Raw genomic sequence first — 24,185 nt, 5'->3', positions numbered from 1 at the left:
AATTTGCCTTCTTAATTGCTTGCTGCACCTGCATACTAGCTTCCAGTAGCTCATGAACAAGGACATCCATCTCCAACAAGAGAGAATCTAACCATCTCCCCATGAGATTCAATGGTAGTACTATCACTGAATCCCCCACTATCAACAGACTAGGGGCTACCACTGGCCAGAAATTGAACTGGAGTAGCCATATAAATACCGTGGCTAAAAGAGCAGGTCAGAGGCTAGGAATCCTGTGGCGAGTAACTCATCTCCTGACTCCCAAAAGCCTGTCCACCATCTCTTAGGCACAAGTCAGGAGTGTGATGGAATATTCTCCATTTGCCTGGATGGGTGCAGCTCCAACAACACTCAAGAAGCTCGACACCATCCAGGACAAAGCAGCCCACTTGATTGGCACCCCATTCACAAACATTCACTCCCTCCATCACTGACGCACAGCAGCACCAGTGTGTACCATCTACAAGATGCATGGCAGAAACACACCAAGGCTCCTTCGACAAAACCTTCCAAACCCGCAACCTCTACCACCTAGAACGACAAGGGCAGCAAATGCATGGGAACACCGCCAGCTGCAAGTTCTCCCCCAAGCCACACGCCATCCTGACTTGGAAGTATATTGCCATTCCTTCACAGTTGCTGGGTCAAAATTCTGGAACTCCCTAACAGCACTGTGGGTGTACCTACCCCACATGGACTGCAGCGGTTCAAGAAGGCAGCTCACCACCAACTTCTCAAGGGCAATTAGGGATGGGCAATACATGCTGGTCTCGCCAGTGACACCCACAACCCATGAATGAATAAAAAAGAAATCCAGGTCACTTTGAACATCGACACTTCCCAACCTCTCACCATTTAACAAATACTCTGTCTTTCTGCTTTTTCTACCAAAGTGGAGAACTTCACACTTACTCACATTATATTCCATCTGCCATGTTCTTGCCCATTCCCTTACCTTGTCCAAATCCCCTTGAAACCTCCTTGCATTCATAGAACATAGAACATAGAAAATATAGCACAGAACAGGCCCTTCGGCCCACGATGTTGTGCCGATCCTTTGTCCTCTGTCAAGGACAATTTAATCTATACCCCATCATTCTCCTTTATCCATATACCTATCTAAAAGCCGTTTGAAAGTCCCTAAAGTTTCTGACTCAACAACTTCCCCAGGCAAGGCATTCCATGCCCCGACCACTCTCTGGGTAAAGAACCTTCCCCTGACATCCCCCTTATATCTCCCACCCTTCACCTTAAATTTATGACCCCTTGTAACGCTTTGCTCCACCCGGGGAAAAAGTTTCTGACTGTCTACCCTATCTATTCCCCTGATCATCTTATAAACCTCTATCATGTCACCCCTCATCCTTCTCCGTTCTAATGAGAAGAGGCCTAGAAGGTTCAGCCTTTCCTCGTAAGACTTATTCTCCATTCCAGGCAACATCCTGGTAAATCTCCTCTGCACCCTCTCCAAGGCTTCCACATCCTTCCTAAAATGAGGCGACCAGAACTGCACACAGTACTCCAAATGAGGCCTTACCAAGGTCCTGTACAGCTGCATCATCACCTCACGGCTCTTAAATTCAATCCCTCTGCTAATGAACGCTAACACCCCATATGCCTTCTTCACAGCCCTATCCACTTGAGTTGCAACTTTCAACGATCTATGCACATAGACCCCAAGGTCTCTCTGCTCCTCCACATGCCCAAGAACCCTACCGTTAACCCAGTATTTTGCATTCGTGTTTGTCCTTCCAAAATGGACGACCTCACACTTTTCAGGGTTAAACTCCATCTGCCACTTTTCAGCCCAGCACTGCAACCTATCCAAGTCCCTTTGCAGACGACAATAGCCCTCCTCGGTATCCACAACTCCACCAACCTTTGTATCATCTGCAAATTTACTGACCCACCCTTCGACTTCCTCATCCAAGTCGTTAATAAAAATCACAAACAGGAGAGGACCCAGAACTGATCCCTGTGGCACGCCACTGGTAACTGGGCTCCAGGCTGAGTATTTACCATCTAAGACCACTCTCTGCCTTCTATCAGTTAGCCAATTCTTAATCCAACTGGCCACATTCCCCACTATCCCATGCCTCCTGACTTTCTCCATAAGTCTACCATGGGGGACCTTATCAAATGCCTTACTAAAATCCATGTACACCACATCCACTGGTTTACCCTCATCCACTTGCTTGGTCACCTGCTCAAAGAATTCAATCAGGCTTGTGAGGCAAGACCTACCCCTCACAAAACCGTGCTGACTGTCCCGAATCAAGCAGTGTCTTTCCAGATGCTCAGAAATCCTATCCCTCAGCACCTTTTCCATCAACTTGCCTACCACCGAAGTAAGACTAACTGGCCTGTAATTCCCAGGGTTGTTCCTATTCCCTTTCTTGAACAGGGGCACAACATTTGCCACCCTCCAATCACCTGGTACCACCCCCGTCAACAGAGAAGATGAAAAGATCATTGCCAGCGGCTCTGCAATTTCATCCCTTGCTTCCCATAACATCCTTGGATATACCCCGTCAGGCCCGGGAGACTTGTCTATCTTCAAGTTATTCAAAAACCCCAACACATCTTCCCTCCTAACGAGCACTTCCTCGAGCTTACCAGTCTGTTTCACACCGTCCTCTTCAGTAATACACCCCTTCTCATTCGTAAATACCGAAGAGAAGTACTCATTCAAAACCTCACTTATCTCTTCCGGCTCAACACACAGTCTCCCGCTATTGTCCTTGACCGGACCTACGGTCCCCCTAGTCATCCTCATATTTCTGACATACGCGTAAAAGGCCTTGGGGTTTTCTTTTATCCTACCCGCCAAGCATTTTTCATGCCCTCTCTTAGCTCTCCTAATCCCTTTCTTCAGATCCTTCCTGGCCATCTTGTATCCCTCCAGAGCTATGCCTGTGCCCTTTTTCCTCAACCTTATATACGCATCCTTCTTCTTCCTAACAAGACTCTCAACCTCTCTTGTCAACCACGGTTCCCTCACATGACCATCCCTTCCCTGTCTGACAGGGACATGCTTATCAATGGCCCCTACTATCTGCTCCTTGAAAAAGTTCCACATTTCGACCGTGCCCTTCCCTGCCAGCATATGCTCCCAACTTATGCTCCTCAGTTCCTGCCTGACAGCATCATATCTACCCTTCCCCCAATTGTAAATAATTCATTCTGTACCTTTCAATCATGTAAATTTTGTCTGTTCTGTTTCAGATTTTATATTTAAAATGTGACCATGGTGACAGAGTTTATACAGATCTGATAGTGAGTTTTTTTTTGGACTGTGATTGATGTATCAACCTGTCAGCTGAACTGAATTGGAGTGAAATGGAAACAACTTCTGTATCTCCTGCTGTTGTTTGACTGTTGGATTGAAAATGTGTCTCTCGACTTTGGGATCAGTGTCTGTCTGACTACTTCTTTTGCTTGTTCCAGTGGAACTGATGAGCTGGCAGTATCTCTGTGCTTTGGGAGTGATCCTGTACCGACTGTGTGTTGGAACGAGCTCGCTGCACTTTTTCTTGTGGCCAGGAATCACCACATCGCCACATCCATTCAGGTTCCTTCATGTATTTGCCTGCAGGAATGAAAAGTAACTCTTAAACCTTAAGAACTGGTGAGATAGAAGATACAAAAGCGATCAATGTAATCGTCCCAATAATAATCATTATGAACAATCACAAAATGAAAACCAGGAACACAAACAGTGTCAGTGTCTGACTCCACTGCAGTACTGCAGTATTCAGCTTCTGTCTACCAGGTGTTTGCAGTGGTTTTACAACAAGTTTGTGACATTCAGAAACAACACAAGCCCTGCACTGCTCAATGACTGGGACTGTCCGATAGAGCAGTAACCTTTACACAGTCACATTTCTATTTCAACGGAAAACAAGCAGCCACTATTTAAAATGTGCCTTTCACACTTCTCACCTGGTGTCTGCAATAAATGCTCTTTGTCTAACTGTCCACATCGTTATTTTGCGGCTATTTCCCCCCCACTGTTCACAATCCAACGAACAGTGAGAGACTGGAACTAAAGCAGGAAAATTCCCTCTCCTTTGGGTGGTGAAATTGTCAGTGATTTTCAATAGTGATTTCTTCCCATTGTGTCTCCCTGAGCCTGTACAGACACTGTCCGAGAATGAACTCTCCCTTCCCCGTGTTCCCGGCTCACTCCATGTTCCGGGAGCAGCTCCTGCTCCACAGTGCCTGTTCCAAACACTCCCACTCAACTTCCCACCACTCAATGCTAATCTCTGAGCACATCTGCGGACACGCTCCCAAAGCAGTGGCTGCTGGAAGCAGATGCTGTTTGTTCCCTTCCCCCGGATCCGGGAAGTCTCCTATAGCAGCTGATTTAAAGCGTCTTCCCCTCATTGAGTGAATGGCCTCACAGACTGGGTTGGGGAAAGGCTGCGCATGCGCTCCAATCCTGATTGTGCCGTCACATTGGGGGCGGGGATATGTCGCGCTTGCGCAGATCTTTGCAGCAATTCCGCATTCAGACATGAATGGGAACTTTCCCCATTTCACCCTCATCAAAGTCCCAAAGAAAGAAAGTGAAGAGGGGCTTGGACTGGAGGGAGGGAGGGGCGGAGTAGGGGGAACCTAGAACCCAGAAAGCTGCCCACTTGCCCCATTTAGATGCTCAATTTGTGGTCATTCCCTGCAGGGGGTTTGTTATTATTGAGCCCCTCCTGGTAAAACAATCCGATAGAAAGAGGGGAGAAAGGAGGAAGCCGGTGTGTTTTCTGGGACCTTGCAGAATTCATTTCAGCAGCAAAAGTCCCGGGTTATATTAACCCGAGTGAAACACGCTGTCAGTGAGAGGAAAACCGAACGGCCCTTTTCATCTTTTCATTGGAAACAAAGTAGAGCCGGAAGTGCGGCGAGCAGAGCAGACACACAAGCTCAATGACAGGAGAGCTCGGCCGTCCCTGAGTTTCAGCTCCCGGCTCTTACATTTCCTCATCCACACTGTCTTTGCTGTGGATGCTCAGGGGTTCCTTGTCGGATCTGAGGACTGTATCCATTAAACATTCTGAGTCAGGAGATCCACACACTCTCTGTTATCAAGATTTATGGGCAGGAATGTTTCAAAACTTTGTCTATGAAATCATTGTATTATTCACAGAACTAATGAGGCAATCGGTTCATTATTCAGGCCTTGAACTTGGTTTGGGAAGACCGAAAACTGAGAGGTTCAGCACCTTTCCACTTCTTCACTAATCTAACTGATTTTTTTGATGAAGAAACAGAAAAGGTTGATGAAGGGAAAGCAATGGATGTTTTCTATATGGATTTTAAGAAAGCGTTTGAGAAACTACCACATAAAAGGCTGGGTAACAAAACTGAGGCTCCTGGAATAGGAGGGTCAGTATCTGCTTGGATTAAAAAATGGCTGAAATAACAAAAAAAAGTGAGTATTTGGTTGTTTTTCAGAATGGAAGATGGTGGACAGTAATGTCCACAAGGGTCAGTGCCAGGACCACCATATATACAAATGACTTGAATATTGGAATCACAGAATCACAGAATTGTTACTGCACAGAAGGAGGCCATTTGGCCCATCGTGTCTGCACTGACTCTCCAAATGAGCAATTCACCTCATGTCACTTCCCCGTCCTCTCCCCATAATCCTGCACGTTCTTCCTTTTCAGATAACAGTCTAATTCCCCTTTGAATGCTTCAATTGAACCTGCCTCCATCACATTCTCAGGCAGTTCATACTTTAACCACTCGCTGCATGAAAAAGTTTTTCCGCATCTCGCTTTTGCTTCTTTTAGCTTTAAATCTGTGCCCTCTTATTCTCGATCCTTTCACAAGTGGGAATAGTTTCTCCCTATCCACTCTGTCCATTTTGAATACCACTATGAAATCTCCTCTTAGTCTTCGTTTCTCCAAGTAAATCAGTCCTAACTTCTCCAATCTATCTTCATAACTGAAGTTCCTCATCCCTGGAACCATTCTCATGAATCTTTTCCATAATCTCTCCAATGCCTTCACATCTTTCCTAAAGTGTGGCACCCAGAACTGGACGCAGTACTTCAGCTGAGTCTAGTGTCTTGTACAAGTTCAACATGACCTCCTTGTTCTTGTACTCTATGCCTCTATTACTAAAGCTGAGGCAACTGTATGCTTTATTAACAACTCTCTCAACCTATCCTGCCACCTTCAATGACTTATACCCTCAGGTCCTTCTGCTCCTGCACCCCATTTAGAATTGTACCCTTTATTTTATATTGTCTCTCCATGTTCTTCTGACCAAAATTTATCAATTGACATTTCTCGACATTGAACTTCACCTGCCATCTGTCTGCCCTTTCCACCAACTTGTCCATGTCCTTTTGAAGTTCTACACTATCCTCCTCAGAGTTCACAATGCTTCCAATTTTCATAACATCCACAAACTTTGAAATTCTGCCCTGTATACCAAGGTCTAGGTAATTAATATATATCAGGAAAAGCAGGAGTCCCAACACTGACCCTTGGTGACCTCCACTCCAAACCTTCCCCGAGCCCGAAAAACATCCATTGATCACTACACTTTGTTTCCCGTCACTCAGCCAATTCCATTTTTTTTTAGAGATACAGCACTGAAACAAGCCCTTCGACCCACCGAGTCTGTGCCAACCATCAACCACCCATATATACTAATCCTACACTAATCCCATATTCCTACCACATCCCCACCTGTCCCTCTATTTCCCTACCACCTACCTATACTAGGGGCAATTTATAATGGCCAATTTACTTACCAACCTGCAAGTCTTTTGGCTTGTGGGAGGAAACTGGAACACCCGGCGAAAACCCACACAGACACAGGGAGAGCTTGCAAACTGCACACTGGCAGTACACAGAATTGAACCCGGGTCGCTGGAGCTGTGAGGCTGCAGTGCTGCACTGTGCCACTGTGCCATCCATATCCCTGTTACTACTGTCCCTTATACTCCATGAGTTATAAATTTGCTCACAAGTCTGTTGTGTTGCATTGTATCAAACACCTTTTGAAAGGCAATAAAAGCAAAATACTGCAGATGCTGGAAATCTGAAATAAGTTCACGTTTCAGGTCAGTGACCTTTCAGATGCTGCCAGACCTTTTGACAGTCCATGTCGACCACATCAACAGCATTGCCCTCATCAACCCTCTCTGTTACCTCATCAAAAAAACTCCAGCAGCACAGTTAAACGTGATTTTCCCTTAAGGAATCTATGCTGGCTTTCTTGAATTAACCCACATTTGTCCAAGAGACTATTAATGTTGTCTCGAGTTATTCTTTCGATAAGTTTCCCCACCTTCGAAATTAAACTGACTGGGGAGTGGGACGAGGTGAGTTGCTCTGGCAGAGAGCCAGCACGGGTTCGACAGGCTGAATGGCCTGCTTCTATGCTGTAGCCATTCTATGATTTTATGATTCTAGTAGCAACTGTTGGTGGAGAGGCAATGATGCAAGAATGTGTTGACAGAAAGGGGAAAATCTCGGCTGGTGTGTGTTTGCAGCATTTGCAGCTTGTGTTCGGGTTCGTGAATAAAGGTGATTTGGAAGCTGTGTTCCAGATTGAAGTGTTGACTGGAAGCAAGAAGTTGATGTAAATAAAGAGTAAAATGTGTTAACACAAAGCGTGTTGTGAATGCGGGTAGCAGTAAATAATGTGTTGGTGAATTATTTGTGTTAATAAATTCCACTGCGCCCTCTGCTGCAGGCTGCTGTTTCTATCCAACTGTGTATTGGTGTTGTGTGTTTGCGAGATAAATGCTTGTTTCAACGCTGTTTATGAAGCGATAGCATTGCACTCAAACAGTCCCAGACATAGCAACACACGTACAAAAGCAAAATACTGCGGATACTGCAAATCTGAAACATAAACAGAAAATGCTTGAAATGCTCAGTAGGTCTGGCAGCATCTGTGCAGAGAGAACAGTTAACATTTCAGGTCTGTTTCGTTAACTCAAGTTAACTTTGTTTCTCTCTCCACAGATGCCGCCAGATCTAATGAGCATTTCCAACATTTTCTGTTTTTATTACAGCAACACAGGTGTTGGGAGGCTCAGCCTGGCTACACAATGTTACAAGGACGCTGAGCAACACCATCGACAATGGGACACAGAGAGAAAAACACAGAAAACCAAGAATAGACTATTAGGAAGCAGAAAGTGAGGGACAGACAGAGCGAGAGAGAGACAATGAGACTGAGATAGAGAAACAGGGCACTTGTCTGAAATAAACACAAGAAATGCTGGAAATACCCAGCAGCTCTGGCAGCATCTGTGGAGAGAGAAACATAGTTAACGTTTCAGGGAGTGACCCTTCTTCAGAACTGACAAATATTAGAAATGTAAAAGATTTGAAGCAAGTAAAGCAGGTGGGTGGGGGGGGGGGGGGGGGAGAGATAACAAAAGAGAAGGTGTTGATAGGACAAGGTCACAGAGAATAACTGACCAGAAGGTCATGGAACAAAGGCCAACCGTATGTTAATGGCAAAATAAAAGCAAAATACTGCGGATGCTGGAAATCTGAAACAAAAACAAGAAATGCTGGAATCACTCAGCAGAGTATGTTAATGGTGTGCTGAAAGACAAAGCATTACTGCAGAGAGGGTGTAAATAGACTGTAAAGCACAGAGCAGTCCAAGCACAAGCATTAAAAAAATTAAAAAGCAGAAACAGTGGGTAGGCACAGTAGAAACAAACTAAACACACGAAAAAACCTAAAATAAAATAAGCAAATTAAAAAGAAAAAAAGGAAAAATAACTACACATAAAAAGGAGAGGGTGGGGGGAGTGTGTGGTGGGTGCTGTCATGCTCGGAAATTATTGAATTCAATGTTCAGTAAAGGTTTTCCGTCTTATTGTTTTACTTTCTGTTACTCACCATCTCCTGACTGTGACCATTTGCCGTCGTTTTACATCTGCTGGTGGAGAGGAGGCGCTGCAGGAATGGTTTAACAAAGAGGAGAGACTGGGGTGAAACGTGTTTGCAGCTGGTGCAGCTTGTGTTCCTGTGCGCAACAAATTGGTTTGTGAGACTTGTTGCTGATTGATGTATTGAGTGGAAGAAAAAAGCTGATTGCAATAAAGCGTTTGAAGAAGCATGATGTGATTGTGGATAAACACTTGATGTTTTGAAAGTAAACAATTTGTGTTACTACAAAACATGAATAGCAGAGAATGGTTTCGATCCATCGACCTCTGGGTTATGGGCCCAGCACGCTTCCGCTGCGCCACTCTGCTACCGGGTGACTTTGATTTCAACTGCCTATTAGTGAAATATGATCATTTCCCCAATTTTTTTTTAACAAAATCGGATTGTTGTCAGATTGCTCAAGAACCCAGACTCAGCAACACACTCGCTGACAGACTCACCCTCACTGCACAATGGCACAAGGACACTGAGTAACAGCACCGACAATCAGGCAGGCAGAGAAAGACACACAGAAAACCAGGAAGAGATTTCAGGACCCAGAAAGGAACAGACAGAGAAAGTTACTGAGCAAACCAGCAAGAGACAGCGAAAGACGGATGATTTATGGAAACGTGTTCTCTGTTAAGATGTCCCCTGTGTTCTTTTAAAGATATTTCCTGCTGTGTAATAGAATATTTTCAGTGTTTTCTGTTTTAAGCTCTCCCTCTTGTCCTGGCCAGTATTTATCCCTCAACGTCACTAAAACAAGTGATTATCTGCTCATTATCAGATTGATCTTCGTGGCAAATTGGATGCAGCATTTCCTACAACAGTGACTATGTTTTAAACGTCCTTCACTGGCTCTCTGGGTCTTTCGCACAGCATGAGGCTGTGTGTGAGATCCCAGTCCAACCCACATTCCCTGTGTGAGAGCCCAGTCCACCCACATTCCCTGTGTGAAATCCCAGTCCATCCCACATTCCCTATCTGAGATCACAATCCACCCCACATTCCCTGTGCACGATAATAATTTGCTTCTTTTCTTTCTTACTGTATTCGCTGTTGTGTAAAGATGCTCTCTGGTATTATGTAAAATGGTTCCCTGTTGGGTAAGGATCTTCTCAGTTGTGTAAATATGATCCGTCTTGTGTAAAAGTGTTCCCGGTTGTTTAAATATGTTGCCTGCTCTGTCATGTAGAGCTGAGTCTGCACTAATGGAATTGCGACAGGATCTTCCAGTCTGATACTGTATGAGGGCTGGAATATGATCCAAAGCTCAGTCTATACAAATTGAATTGCTATTGTATCTTTCAGTTTCACAATCTGGGTGCGTTTTAAACTGAAATCTCAGTTTGTTTCTCAGGTTATACTATCTTTCAGATTCTCTCAATCTGATAACGCACTTTAGACTTAGACTTATATAGAGTCATAGAGTTATACAGTACAGAAACAGGCCATTCGGCCCATCGTGTCTGTGCAGACCATCAAGCACCAAAGTATTCTAATCCCATTTTCCTGCACTTGGCCCGCAGCCTTGTATGCTATGACGTTTCAAGTGCTCATCTAAATGCTTCTTAAATGTTGTGAGGGTTCCTACCTCTACCACCCCTTCAGGCAGTGTGTTCAGATTCCAACCACCCTCTGGGTGGAAAACAATTTCCTCAAATTCCCCTCTAAACCTCTTTCCCTTTACCTTAAATCTTTGCCCCCTGGTTATTGACCCCTCCGCTAACGGAAGAAGTCTCTTCCTATATAACCTATCAATGCCCCTCATAATTTTGTATTCTTCAATGATGTCCCCCCTCAGCCTTCTCTGCTCTAAGGAAAACAACCCTAGCCTTTTCAGTTTCTCTTCATAGCAGAAATGCTCCAGCCCAGGCAACATCCTGGTGAATCTCCTCTGCACCCTCTCCAGTGCAATCACATCCTTCCTATAGTATGGTGTCCAGAACTGTACACAGTACTCCAGCTGTGGCCTAACTAGCGTTTTATACAGCTCCATCATAACCTCCCTGCTCTTATATTCTATGCCTCCACTAATAAAGACAAGTACCCCATATGCTTTCCTAACCACCTTATCTACCTGTGCTGCTGCCTTCAGTGATCTATGGACAAGTACACCAAGTCCCCTCTGACCTTCTGTACTTCCTAGGGTGCTACCATCCATTGTCTATTCCCTTGCCTTGTTAGTCCTCCCAAAGTGCATCTCCTCACACTTCTCAGGATGAAATTCCATTTGCCACTGCTCCGTCCATCTTATCAGCCCATCTATATTGTCCTGTAACCTAAGGCTTTCCTCCTCACTATTACAACATCACCAATTTTTGTGTCATCTGCGAGCTTACTTATCATACCTGCTATATTCACGTCTAAAACATTAATAATTATGTATCTAATGTATATGTCAGGATGCACTATGGGAATTAATACTAAAACTTATAAAATCATAACGTGAGTAAATATTGGGCTGGTATTTAATTTGAATCTCAGATTATGTTATTGAGGTTAATTCTGTAACTTTGAAACAGGAACCATGTGTCAGTTCTATGTGTATTTAATTTGTAGCTGAGGTTGCACTATTGTGGGATTGACACACTGATAATTTGATAGTGGGTGAGAATTTGGGCTGGGATTTATGTATCTACCTGTCAGTGGTACTGAGTTATGGTAACAGGGAAACAACGTCTGTCTCTCCTGCTCTGTTGGATAGATGGATTGAAAATGTGTCTCTGGAACTATTTCTGCTGTCTGAGACTGTGGAACTGATGACCTGTCTGTGTTTCTGCGCTCTGTGAGTGATAATGTACGGACTGTGTGTGAGAAGGAGCTGGTGACACTCTTCCTTGTAACTTGGTGGAGGAAACATCCCATTTACTCTGGCTTCTTCATTTATTTTCCTGTTGAAACAAAAGTATGTTTTACAACACAAGTACAGGTGAGGTGGAAGATACAAAGACCATCAGCTTAATGTCTCGATTAATAATCATTATGAACGGCCACAAAGGAACCCCAGGGATACAGACATTATCAAATATTTGACTCCACTGCAGTACTGCAGCACTCAGGGTCTGTATCCTTGGAGTATTGGGCGCGATGACAACAATGTAATGATATGTAGACAGAGCCCAAACCCTGCACTGTTCCATGAATGGAAATATCCGATGGAGCAGAGACGTTTGCACTGGTCAGATTTCCATTTATTGCTCCCATGGCATTAACCTGTTTAAAATGAGCCTGTCTTAGGTCTCACCTGGCGACTTACAGATGCTCTTTGTATAACTCCCCACATTCTTGCTCTCTGGCTCTGTTTCCGCTCTTCACTGTCAAATAGCAACAAACCGGCTGAGACTGGAACTAAACCAGGAATATTCACTGCTGGTCTGGGGAGAGGAAGCAGCATTGAATTTCAATAACAAATTCTTCCCATTCTGTCTCCATCCCCTTGTCCACACACGCTGAGAATGGTCTCTCCCTTCCCCCACTCACTCCATGTTCCGGGACCAGTTCCTGCTCCATTCCGCCTCTTACAAACAGCCCCCGCCTCTCCCTGAACTTGACCCCGGACTCGATGCTGATCTCTGAGTCCATCTGCGGATACGGTCCCAAAGCGATGTGCTGCTGTTTGCTCCCTTCCCCCGGGACCTGGATCTTTTCATTCGCGGCTGTTTTAAACCATCTTCTTCCGCTCACAGGCAGTGCTGGGGGAGGGGAGCGCAGGCGCAGATTTCTGCAACAATTCCGCAAACAGAAACATGGAAAATTTGGGGCAAACAATGAGTCCATTCGGCCCATCCTGTCCACGCCAGCGCAAAGGGAGCGATTCATCCCATAGTTGTTGTTTTTGGACCGTGAAGTGTGGAAACAGAAGCGGACAGTCAGGATGTGGGGAGTTACACAAAGAGAATCTATTATCAGCACCAGGTGAGAAGTGTGAAGGACACATTTTAAACAGTGGCTGTTTGGTTTCATTTGAACGGTTAGACCATGGGAGCGGGAACTGGAAATCTGACCTGTGTAAAAGTCCCTGTTCCGTCGGTCAGTCCCATTCATGGCCCAGTGGATTGTTTCTGGATGTCATCAAATTGTTGTAAAATGGCCAAAGCCCCTGGTATGCAGTAGCTGGGGGCTGCAGGACTGCAGTGGAATCAGACACTGACTCTGTTTGCATTGCTGGGTTTCTTTTGTGATTGTTCATAATGATTATTCATTGAAAAATTGTTTTGGTCACTTTTGTATCTTCTACCACATCTCTTCCTGAATTATAATAAATACTTTTTCTTTCTACAGGCAAATACTTGAAGGAAGTAAAATAAATGTAATGATTCCTCGACACAAGGGGAAGTGCAGCCAGCTCCTCACACACAGTAAGTACAGGATCACTCACAGAGAGCAGAGACATCAATTCCACAGTCACTGACAGCAGAAGTCGTCAGACCGGCACTGATCCCAAGTTCCAGAGACATTTACTCAATCCAACAGTCACACAGAGCAGGAAAGACTGAAGTTGTTTCCATTTCACCCCAACTCAGTCCTACTCACAGGTAGATACATCAATCTCAGTCCAAAATCACACCCACTATCAGATTGCAAGGCATTGTGTCACTCTTACAAGAGAGCAGCCTGAACTACAAATTCAATGTCAGATGGAACAGACAAACAGTACCTGATTGTAAAGTACAGAATTAATCTCAATAATGTACCCAGACTGCAGACTGAGCTCCATGTTACACACCACTCCACAAATCTCACAAATAGTCAGAGTGGAAGACACAGTATTCATTCCATTACTGCAAACTGAATGAACCTGATCTTACATACAACAGATTATAAGATGAACGGCCACAGACCTGAGAAATTAACTCTGCTTCTCTCTCAACATATGCTGCCTGACGTGCTGGGTATTTTCAGTATTTTATGTTTTTATTTCAGATTTCCAGCATCTGCAGAATTTTGCTTTTATTTTAGGGTTCAAGAAACATTGCATTGTGAGGTGAGAGTGACTGCCCTTGACATCAAGGCAGCCATTGACCTTGTATAGCATCAAGGAGCCCTAGCAAAACTGGAGTCAATGGGAATTAGGGGGAAAACATTTTTTTTTAAAAAGAAAGTTAATACCAAGCATAAAGGAAGATGGCTGTGGTTGTTCAGGTCAGTCATCTCACTCCCAGGACATCACTGCAGTAGTTCCTCAGGGTATTGTCCAAGGACCAACCATCTTCAGCTGCTTCATTAATGACCTTCCCTCCATCAAAAGGCGAGAGGTGGGGATGTTGGCTGATGATTGCACAATGTTCAGCACCATTCATGACTCCTCAGATACTGAAGCAGCCCGTGTCCAGATGACAACATCCAGGCTTGGGCTGATACCTGGCAAGTAACATTCGTGCCACATAAATGCCAGGCAATGACCATCTCAAACAAGAAAGAATCTAATCATCTCCCCTTGATGTTCAATGACATTGCCATTGCTGAATCCCCCACTATTAACATCTTGGGGATACCATTGACCAGAAACTTAATTATACCAGCCACATAAATGCTGTGGCTGTAAGAGCAGGTCAGAGGCTAGGAATTCTTCAGCAAGTAACTCACCTCCTGTCTCCCCAATACCTGCCCACTATTTACAAGGCACAAGTCAGAAGTGTGATCAAATATTCTCCCCTTGCGTGGATGAATGCAGCTTTAACAACACTCAAGAAGCTCGACGCCATCCAGGACAAATTAGCCCGCTTGATTGGCATCGCATCCGCCACCTTAAATATTCACTCCCATTACCACTGATGCACAGTGACAGCAGTGTGTACCATCTACAAGCTGCACTGCAACAACTCACCAAGGCTTCTTGGACAGTACCTTCCAAACCCGCCACCTCTACCACCTAAAAGGACAAGGGCAGCAGACACATTAGAAAACCACCATCTGAAAGTTCCCCTCCAAGCCACACACCATCCTGACTTGGAACTAAATTGCCAATCCTTCACTGTCACTGGGTCAAAATCCTGGTACTCCCTTCCAAACAGCGCTTTGGTTGTACCTACACAGCAAGGACTGCAGTGGTTCAAGAAGGCAGCTCACCACCACTATATCAAGGACAATAAGGAACGGACAATAAATGCTGGCCTGGCCAATGATGCCCACAACCTATGAGCAAATGAAAGAAAGGTAAGGAAATGGTGAAGGGCTTTGATAGGGTACACGGAGATATGTGTCTACTTGTGTTGGTGTCCGAAACAAGAGCCAAAAATATAAAATCATCATTAATAAAACCATTGAGGAAATCTTGAAAACCCTATTTATGTAGTGAGTGGTGAGTGGAATCTGGAATTTGCTATCACAAGGAGAGGATGCGGCGGATAGTATTGACACATTTAAGGGGAGGTGGAACACGTGTATGGGGAGAAAGGAATTGTGGGATACACACATTGGGCTTTATTTTTCTTTCATTCATTCATATGAAGCAGGATGGCTGGAAATATGTGTGGAGCATAGAGCAGTTGGGATGTTCCCAGTGCAGTGTTTTGTCTGGATGGATCTGCCCAGAACACTTGTGTTGCAGGAGCTGGGAGCTTCAGTACTTCAGTGGAGGCAGACACTGACACTGGTTTTCATTTGTGGCTATTATTAATGATTATTCGTTGAGAGATTAAATTGATCACTTTGATATTTTACACATCACCTGTTCTTGAGTTATAAGATATACTTTTTCTTCTTCCAGGCAAATACTTGAAGGAATCATGATGAATGTGATGGTTGCTGCACTTGAGGCACAAGGAACAGTGCAGCCAGTTCCTCTCACACACAGTAGGTACATTATCACTCAGAATGCAGACCCACAGTTGGTTCATCAGTTCCACAGTGTCAGACTGCAGAAGTAGTCAGGCCCACATTGATCCCACGTTCCAGAGACATCATTTCAATCCAAGAATCAAACAAAGCAGGAGAGAAAGAAGTTGTTTCCATTTCACCCCACTTCAGTCCCACTGACAGTCAGGTACATCAATCCCAGGTCAAAATCACACCCACTAGCAGATTAAAATGTAATGTGTCAATCTACATATAATGCAGACTTAGCTATCAATTAAATATCAGATAGAATTGGCACATGGTACTGATTGGATGACACAGAATCTAACGTAATGGTATACCCTGACATTTAAATTAAATACCATAGGCAAAGTTCACATCGATTGATTATAAAGGATGTTTAAACATCCCCATAGTGTACCTGAAGATACAAGTTACATACAAGTCCAACATTCATTACAGTGAAATATTTAAAGCTGCTGAAAGATATTAGAACCTGAGACACAAATTAGATGCCAGTTCAGAACTCACCCACACTGTAAAATTGAAAGATACAGAATCAATTCCATTAGATCTAAACATTATATACCATTCTAAAAACTCAAACAATATCAAACTGAAATACAGTATTGATTCCATTCATATAGTTTGATCTAAACAATACCAGTGCAAAAATCACATGCAGTATCAGATTGAGCAATGCTGATATGAAGTCTAAACTGATGTAAATTAGATGCCAGTGCAGAACTTACCCAGACTGCGGAATTGAAAAATACAGTAGACTGAGATACGGATTATTTACCAGCCAAAAACATCTCATACATTATCAGAGTGAAATAGATTATCAATTCCATTTGTGTAGACTGAGCTCCACTTTACAAAGCAGTATAAAAAAATCTCATATCAGGTTGTTTTAGTTATTATGCTACAAGACTAGTAATCCAGAAGTCTCGACTAATGATCCAGAGACATGAGTTCAAATTCTACGACAGAATCTGAGTAATTTAATTTCAGTTAATTAAAAAAATCTGGAATTAAAAAATCTAGTATCAATACTAGTGACCTTGGAACTACTAGATTGTTGCAAGAAAATCCATCAGATCCAGGAATGTCCTTAAGAGAAGGAAATCTGCCATTCTGACCCAGTCTGGCCTATAAGTGATTCCAGACCCACAGGAATGTGATACAATCTTAACTGTCCTCTGAAATGGCCCAGTAAACCACTCAGCATAATTGTAAGAGTAATTACTGATGGGCAATAAATACTGACCTTGCCAGCGATGTCAACATCCTGTGAATGAATAAACAAGCAGTATCAGACTGAGAAATAACATTATATATTCCATTGGAACAGACTGAAGTACAGATAACATAACACGCCATAAATCTATAGTGTTCGAATGAAAGATACTGTCTCAATTATTTATTGCAGCCTGAGCTACACATTACATACCTTTTTTTTTAGAATTAGAACATTACAGCGCAGTACAGGCCCTTCAGCCCTCGATGTTGCGCCGACCTGTGAAACCATCTGACCTACACTATTCCATTTTCATCCAAATGTCTATCCAATGACCACTTAAATTTCTTTAAAGTTGGTGAGTCTACTACTGCTGCAGGCAGGGCGTTCCACGCCCCTACTACTCTCTGAGTAAAGAAACTACCTCTGACATCTGTCCTATATCTATCACCCCTCAACTTAAAGCTATGTCTCCTCGTATTTGCCATCACCATCCGAGGAAAAAGACTCTCACTATCCACCCTATCTAACCCTCTGATTATCTTATATGTCTCTATTAAGTCACCTCTCCTCCTCCTTCTCTCCAACGAAAACAACCTCAAGTCCCTCAGCCTTTCCTCGTAAGACCTTCCCGCCATACTAGGCAACATCCTAGTAAATCTCCTCTGCACCCTTTCCAAAGCTTCCACATCCTTCCGAAAATGCGGTGACCAGAACTGCATGCAATACTCCAGGTGCGGTCTCACCAGAGTTTTATACAGCTGCAGCATGACCTCGTGGCTCCGAAACTCGATCCCCCTACTAATAAAAGCAAACACACCATATGCCTTCTTAACAGCCCAATTAACCTGGGTAGCAATTTTCAGGGATTTATGTACCTGGACACCAAGATCTCTCTGTTCATCTACACCACCAAGAATCTTCCCATTAGCCCAGTACTCTGCATTCCTGTTACTCCTTCCAAAGTGAATCACCTCACACTTTTCTGCATTAAACTCCATTTGCCATCTCTCAGCCCAGCTCCGCAGCCTATCTATGTCCCTCTGTTCCCTACAACATCCTTCGGCACTATCCACAACTCCACCGACCTTCGTGTCATCCACAAATTTACCAACCCACCCTTTTATACCCTCTTCCAGGTCATTTATAAAAATGACACACAGCAGTGGCCCCAAAACAGATCCTTGCGGTACACCACTAGTAACTAAACTCCAGGATGAACATTTGCCATCAACCACCACCCTCTGTCTTCTTTCAGCTAGCCAATTTCTGATCCAAAGCTCTAAATCACCTTCAACTCCATACTTCCGTATTTTCTGCAATAGCCTACCGTGGGGAACCTTATCAAACACCTTACTGAAATCCATATACACCACATCCACTGCTTTACCCTCATCCACCTGTTTGGTCACCTTCTCGAAAAACTCAATAAGGTTTGTGAGGCACGACCTACCCTTCACAAAACCATGCTGACTATCGCTAATGAACTTATTCTTTTCAAGATGATTATAAATCCTGTCTCTTATAACCTTTTCCAACATTTTACCCACAACCGAGGTAAGGTTCACAGGTCTATAATTACCAGGGCTGTCTCTACTCCCCTTCTTGAACAAGGGGACAACATTTGCTATCCTCCAGTCTTCCGGCACTATTCCTGTCGACAATGACGACATAAAGATCAAGGACAAAGGCTCTGCAATCTCCTCCCTTGCTTCCCAGAGAATCCGAGGATAAATCCCATCTGGCCCAGGGGACTTATCCATTTTCACACTCTCCAAAATTGCTAACATCTTCTCCTTGTGAACCTCAATCCCATCTAGCCTAGTAGCCTGAATCTCAGTATTCTCCTTGACAACATTTTCTTTCTCTACTGTAAATACTGACGCAAAATATTCATTTAACACTTCCCCTACCTCCTCTGATTCCACACACAACTTCCCACTACTATCCTTGATTGGCCCGAATCTAACTCTAGTCATTCTTTTATTCCTGATATACCTATAGAAAGCCTTAGGGTTTTCCCTGATCCTATCCGCCAATGACTTCTCGTGTCCTCTCCTTGCTCTTCTTAGCTCTCCCTTTAGATCCTTCCTGGCTAGCTTGTAACTCTCAAGCACCCTAACTGAGCCTTCACGTCTCATCCTAACATAAGCCTTCTTCTTCCTCTTGACAAGCGCTTCAACTTCTTTAGTAAACCACGGCTCCCTCGCTCGACAACTTCCTCCCTGCCTGACAGGTACATACTTATCAAGGACACGCAGTAGCTGCTCCTTGAAAAAGCTCCACATTTCGATTGTTCCCATCCCCTGCAGTTTCCTTCCCCATCCTACGCATCCTAAATCTTGCCTAATCGCATCATAATTTCCTTTCCCCCAACGAGAATTCTTGCCCTGCGGTATATACCTGTCCCTGCCCATCACTAAGGTAAACCTAACCGAATTGTGATCACTATCACCAAAGTGCTCACCTACATCTAAATCTCACACCTGGCCGGGTTCATTACCTAGTACCAAATCCAATGTGGCATCGCCCCTGGTTGGCCTGTCTACATACTGTGTCAGAAAACCCTCCTGCACACACTGGACAAAAACTGACCCATCTAAAGTACTCGAACTATAGTATTTCCAGTCAATATTTGGAAAGTTAAAGTCCCCCATAACAACTACCCTGTTACTCTCGCCCCTGTCGAGAATCATCTTTGCTATCCTTTCCTCTACATCTCTGGAACTATTCGGAGGTCTATAAAAGACTCCCAACAGGGTGACCTCACCTCTCCTGTTTCTAACCTCGGCCCATACTACCTCAGTAGACGAGTCCTCAAACGTCCTTTCTGTCGCTGTAATACTCTGCTTGATTAACAATGCCACCACCCCCACCCCCCTTTTACCATCTTCTCTGTTCTTACTGAAACATCTAAATCCCGGAACCTGCAACATCCATTCCTGCCCCTGCTCTCCCCATGTCTCCGAAATGGCCACTACATCGAGATCCCAGGTACCAACCCATGCTGCAAGCTCACCCACCTTATTCCAGATGCTCCTGGCGTTGAAGTAGACACACTTTAAACCAGGTTCTTGCTTGCCAGTGCCCTCTTGCGTCCTTGTAACCTTATCCCTTACCTCACTACTCTCAACATCCTGTACACTGGAACTACAATTTAGGTTCCCATTCCCCTGCTGAATTAGTTTAAACCCCCCCCCCCCCGAAGAGCACTAGCAAATCTCCCCCCCCCCCCCCCAGGATATTGGTACCTCTCTGGTTCAGGTGAAGACCATCCTGTTTGTAGAGGTCCCACCTACCCCAGAAAGAGCCCCAATTATCCAGGAAACCAAAACCCTCCCTCCTGCACCATCCCTGCAGCCACTTGTTCAACTCCTCTCTCTCCCTATTCCTCGCTTCGCTATCACGTGGCACGGGCAACAACCCAGAGATAACAACTCTGTTTTTTCTCGCTCTAAGCTTCCACCCTAGCTCCCTGAATTTCTGCCTTAAATCTCCATCTCTCTTCCTACCTATGTCGTTGGTGCCTATGTGGACCACGACTTGGGGCTGCTCCCCCTCCCCCCTAAGGATCCCAAAAACATGATCCGAGACATCACTATCTAAAATCGCATACAGTTTCAGACTGAGATACACTATTTATTCCATTACTGCAAACTGAGCTACTTGTTTCGCAGAAGTTCTAAATACTGAACAAGTCTGGTCTCTTTTGTTTGGAAAAGAGGAAGCTGAATGATCACCGAATAGAAGCACTGAATTATATGAAAGGATTTGATAGGGTAGAGGTAGAGATATTTCCCATTTGTGGTGGAGTCAAAAGCTGTAAATATGAAATAGTCAGGAATAAATCAAATAATTAATTCAGGAGAAACTTCTTTACCCTGCTTTGGACCTGGTTAGAATCTGGAACATGCAGCACTTGGGTTGATGAGAATTGTTACATTTAACATCAAATTAAATGATTGATAAATTAAATATGAGGCAGAAAAGATTTGAGGGATTTGCAGATACAATTAGAGGAGGTAAGGTGGGAGGAGGCTCATGTGGAACCAGCAGCACTTGGGCAGAATAGCTTGTCTCTGTGTTGTAAATTCTATGTAATTGTGTGTAGGATGAATTCTGAAATACAAACTATCCCAGAGATTAATGATTTCTGAATGCATCCCACACATAGAGTACCAGAGACTGACAGACACTGAACAAAACTCACACTTATCGGCAGTACCAGAAACTGACAGATTCTGAATAAAACCCACACTCATAGGCAGTACCAGAAACTGGCACATACTGAATAAAACCCACACTCATAGGCAGTACCAGAGACTGACGGATGTTAAATGAGCCCAGATTCAAAGGTTTACAGTGGCAGAGAGGTACAACAGCAATCCTACTCTCACACACAGTACCAGAGGCTGACTGATACAGAATGAATCACACAGTTACATACTGCAACAGAGACTTATTGGCAGTGTCTGAATCCTAAGCTCACAAACAGAATTAGAGACTGACTGACGGCAGCATGAATTCCACATTCTCTTTCAGTAACGGAAACTGACAGATCGCCACAGATAAAGAATGATTCTTACTCTAAGGTACGGGACAACAGGCTCACTTATTTGGCACAGGGTCATCACTCATGTTTGAGCTAACTAAATGCAATAACAGCTCGTCTTGTTTCTTAGTATTTCTAAATCCCATCTGTCCAACAAAAGCTGAACAATTATTGCAGGTTGTGTCTGACTGTCTGATCTGTAAACTGCACTATATCACAAATTGCTGACGTTTTCTAGCTAAAAGTGAGAAATGCAACATAGGGGCAGAAATTGACATGGTCTGTCAGGGTTAAAGAAGCAGGTAATGTGAGGTAATAGATTTTTGTCTGTAAGTGCTACACTGATATTGCTTCATATATTTATATTGAAAATAAAGATAATTGATTCGTAATAAAGGCTGTCTTCGTTGATCCGATGATTGTAAATGTGCCCTGTTATATTTTACCAGTATTTACCATTGACCAGTATTTCTGTCTGTTTTTTCAGGATAGTATTTACATTACTTCAAATAAAGAATACATAACTACGCAAAGAACTGAGCAGAATGCTGAAAATTTCACAGCAAACAGTTAAAATAGAAAGCGATGAAATACAGAAAGATAAAAGCTAAAATACTGAAAACACTCAGCCAGTCCGGAAACAACTGTGGAGAAGTGAAGCTCGGGTTAATGGTCCAGTTCTGCGACCCTTCAATAAACCTGAAACGTTGCTCCTACCTTCCTCTCTCCACAGATGCTGCGGGAAGTGCTGAGTGTTTCCAGAATCTTCTGTTATTATCCAGATTTCCAGTGTGTGCAAAAAGTCTCTTTTTGAATAAAATATTCCCTGGGAAGGAATTGTAAGATTTAGGTTCTGTGTTCACAGATACACAAAGAAGCGGGTCGAGCTCATAATGTCGAGCTCATAATAGTTTATTAAGAAGCAACAGTTTAAATATAATATTAAGAAGTAACAGTTTATATATGAACAGTTTAATTATGGTAATGCATAAGCCAAACAGACAGAAAAGACAAACGACCCGTAACAGATTGAATGGATGACCGGTCCCGGATCATACAGTGGGGAAGAACAGTGTTGACAGTCTCCCCGACGATGAGGCAGGTGAGGTGTTGGTGTCCTCAGTCTTCTTGAGCCAACCAAAGTGTCAATCTGAAGGCGACTCTTTCCCTCCCGAGCACCCAAAAAAGTGGCTCAACTTAGAGAGGCCGGAATGTGAGAAACTGCTGAGAATAAGGGACCCTCGCAGCCAGGACACATTTCCCGGTGGATTTTCCAATAGAAACTGCGACTGGAGAGAGTCTTTGGGAAATGGAATTCCTGAATGGAGTGAAAGAGTTAGTGATTGGTTTGTAGATGTTAAATCTGATTGGATGGCTGAAGAGACCAATTGTAGTATTACAATATAAAACCGTTGTGACATCATTGCCAATCGCCCAATCACAATCTTAACTTTCCCCCATCCCTCATTTGCATAGAGCTGTGGGATTGTCTATTTAATCCGCACTCGGAAGGGGTTTGGTTTATTTCTGTGTCTGAAATTGAATCTGAAAATGCCTGAAGAGAAGAAAACAGCTGCTAAGAAGGGCGCCAAGAAAGCCTTAAATAAACCGTCAGCAAAGGGCGGCAAGAAGCGGAGAAAGTCGAGGAAGGAGAGTTACTCCATCTACATCTACAAAGTGATGAAGCAGGTTCACCCCGACACCGGCATCTCCTCCAAGGCCATGAGCATCATGAACTCGTTTGTGAACGATATTTTAGAGCGCATCGCGGGTGAGGCTTCCCGCCTGGCCCATTACAACAAGCGCAGCACCATCAGCTCCCGGGAGATCCAGACCGCCGTGTGCCTGCTGCTGCCCGGGGAGCTGGCCAAGCACGCCATGTCGGAAGGGACAAAGGCGGTGACCAAGTACACCAGCTCCAAGTAAAACTGCACAATGGACTGAAAAACATCCCAAACACAACGGCTCTTTTAAGAGCCACCCACAATCTCTCTGAAAAAGCTACATCATCTCAATGGTATCGATTTGTTTTTTTTTATGAAGAGTCTGGAACTTTCTAATTGCCTTTCTGATCTCTGTTTTAACCCCATGGATTCTGGGTGATTCACTTTCACTGTTGAGATCTTTGTGTCTCTACTTATTAATGCCGTGTAAATTAATTACTGATCACTGACCCCAAGTGCGCTTGGATCTCGGACGCGTTCATATTCGACCCCTTTCCTGTATCTCGTTAATAAAAGCTGACAGATCAGTTCTCAGTCACTTGTTTCCCTTGTTCAAGCTCGGCCTCAATAATTAATAAGTACATTATCTGGAAACCCCGCTGTTGTAGGAACCCTCAGTCTCACATTTCAACACCTGACAGTAAAAATCTTCTCTCCGCTTTTGTCTCCCACAAATAGGTTCAATCTAGAATCAGTGATGCGGTATCTTGACAAAGATTGATCTGAATTGTGTCAGCTTGCAGAATGCTGTGAATGAGACTTTCTGCCTCCGCTTACAGACTGTTTCAAAAAGGACTGAGAATAAACCCGAATAGATACCGGATTGTAAAAGTGTATCTGGAACTTGTGACAAAGTGTAGAATAATACAAGAGGAGAAAGATTTTAAATTTTTTTGCTGTAAAATGAAATTGCCTGTTAATGCGATATTCTATATTGAAGCTGCTCCTT

The 24,185-nt window shown here is 43.8% G+C and overlaps 1 protein-coding gene and 1 non-coding gene across 2 annotated transcripts in view; one reads left to right on the top strand and one right to left on the bottom strand.

Annotated features, from left to right (window-relative positions):
- Window positions 1-24,185, top strand: part of LOC137364982 (oocyte zinc finger protein XlCOF7.1-like) — a gene marked incomplete at its 5' end in the record, with an annotated part of 660,565 nt that overhangs the window by 454,809 nt on the left and 181,571 nt on the right. The gene's annotated exons all lie outside the window — the stretch shown is intronic.
- Window positions 9,174-9,245, bottom strand: trnam-cau (transfer RNA methionine (anticodon CAU)). Its single transcript has one exon. It is a non-coding gene; the product is annotated as a tRNA-Met (tRNA).

This window comes from Heterodontus francisci, unplaced genomic scaffold (genome assembly GCF_036365525.1).
Source record: "Heterodontus francisci isolate sHetFra1 unplaced genomic scaffold, sHetFra1.hap1 HAP1_SCAFFOLD_43, whole genome shotgun sequence".
NCBI classification, from domain to species: Eukaryota; Metazoa; Chordata; class Chondrichthyes; order Heterodontiformes; family Heterodontidae; genus Heterodontus; species Heterodontus francisci.
Note: the sequence above shows the minus strand (reverse complement) of the source record. Positions and strands in the feature narration are given on the sequence as shown.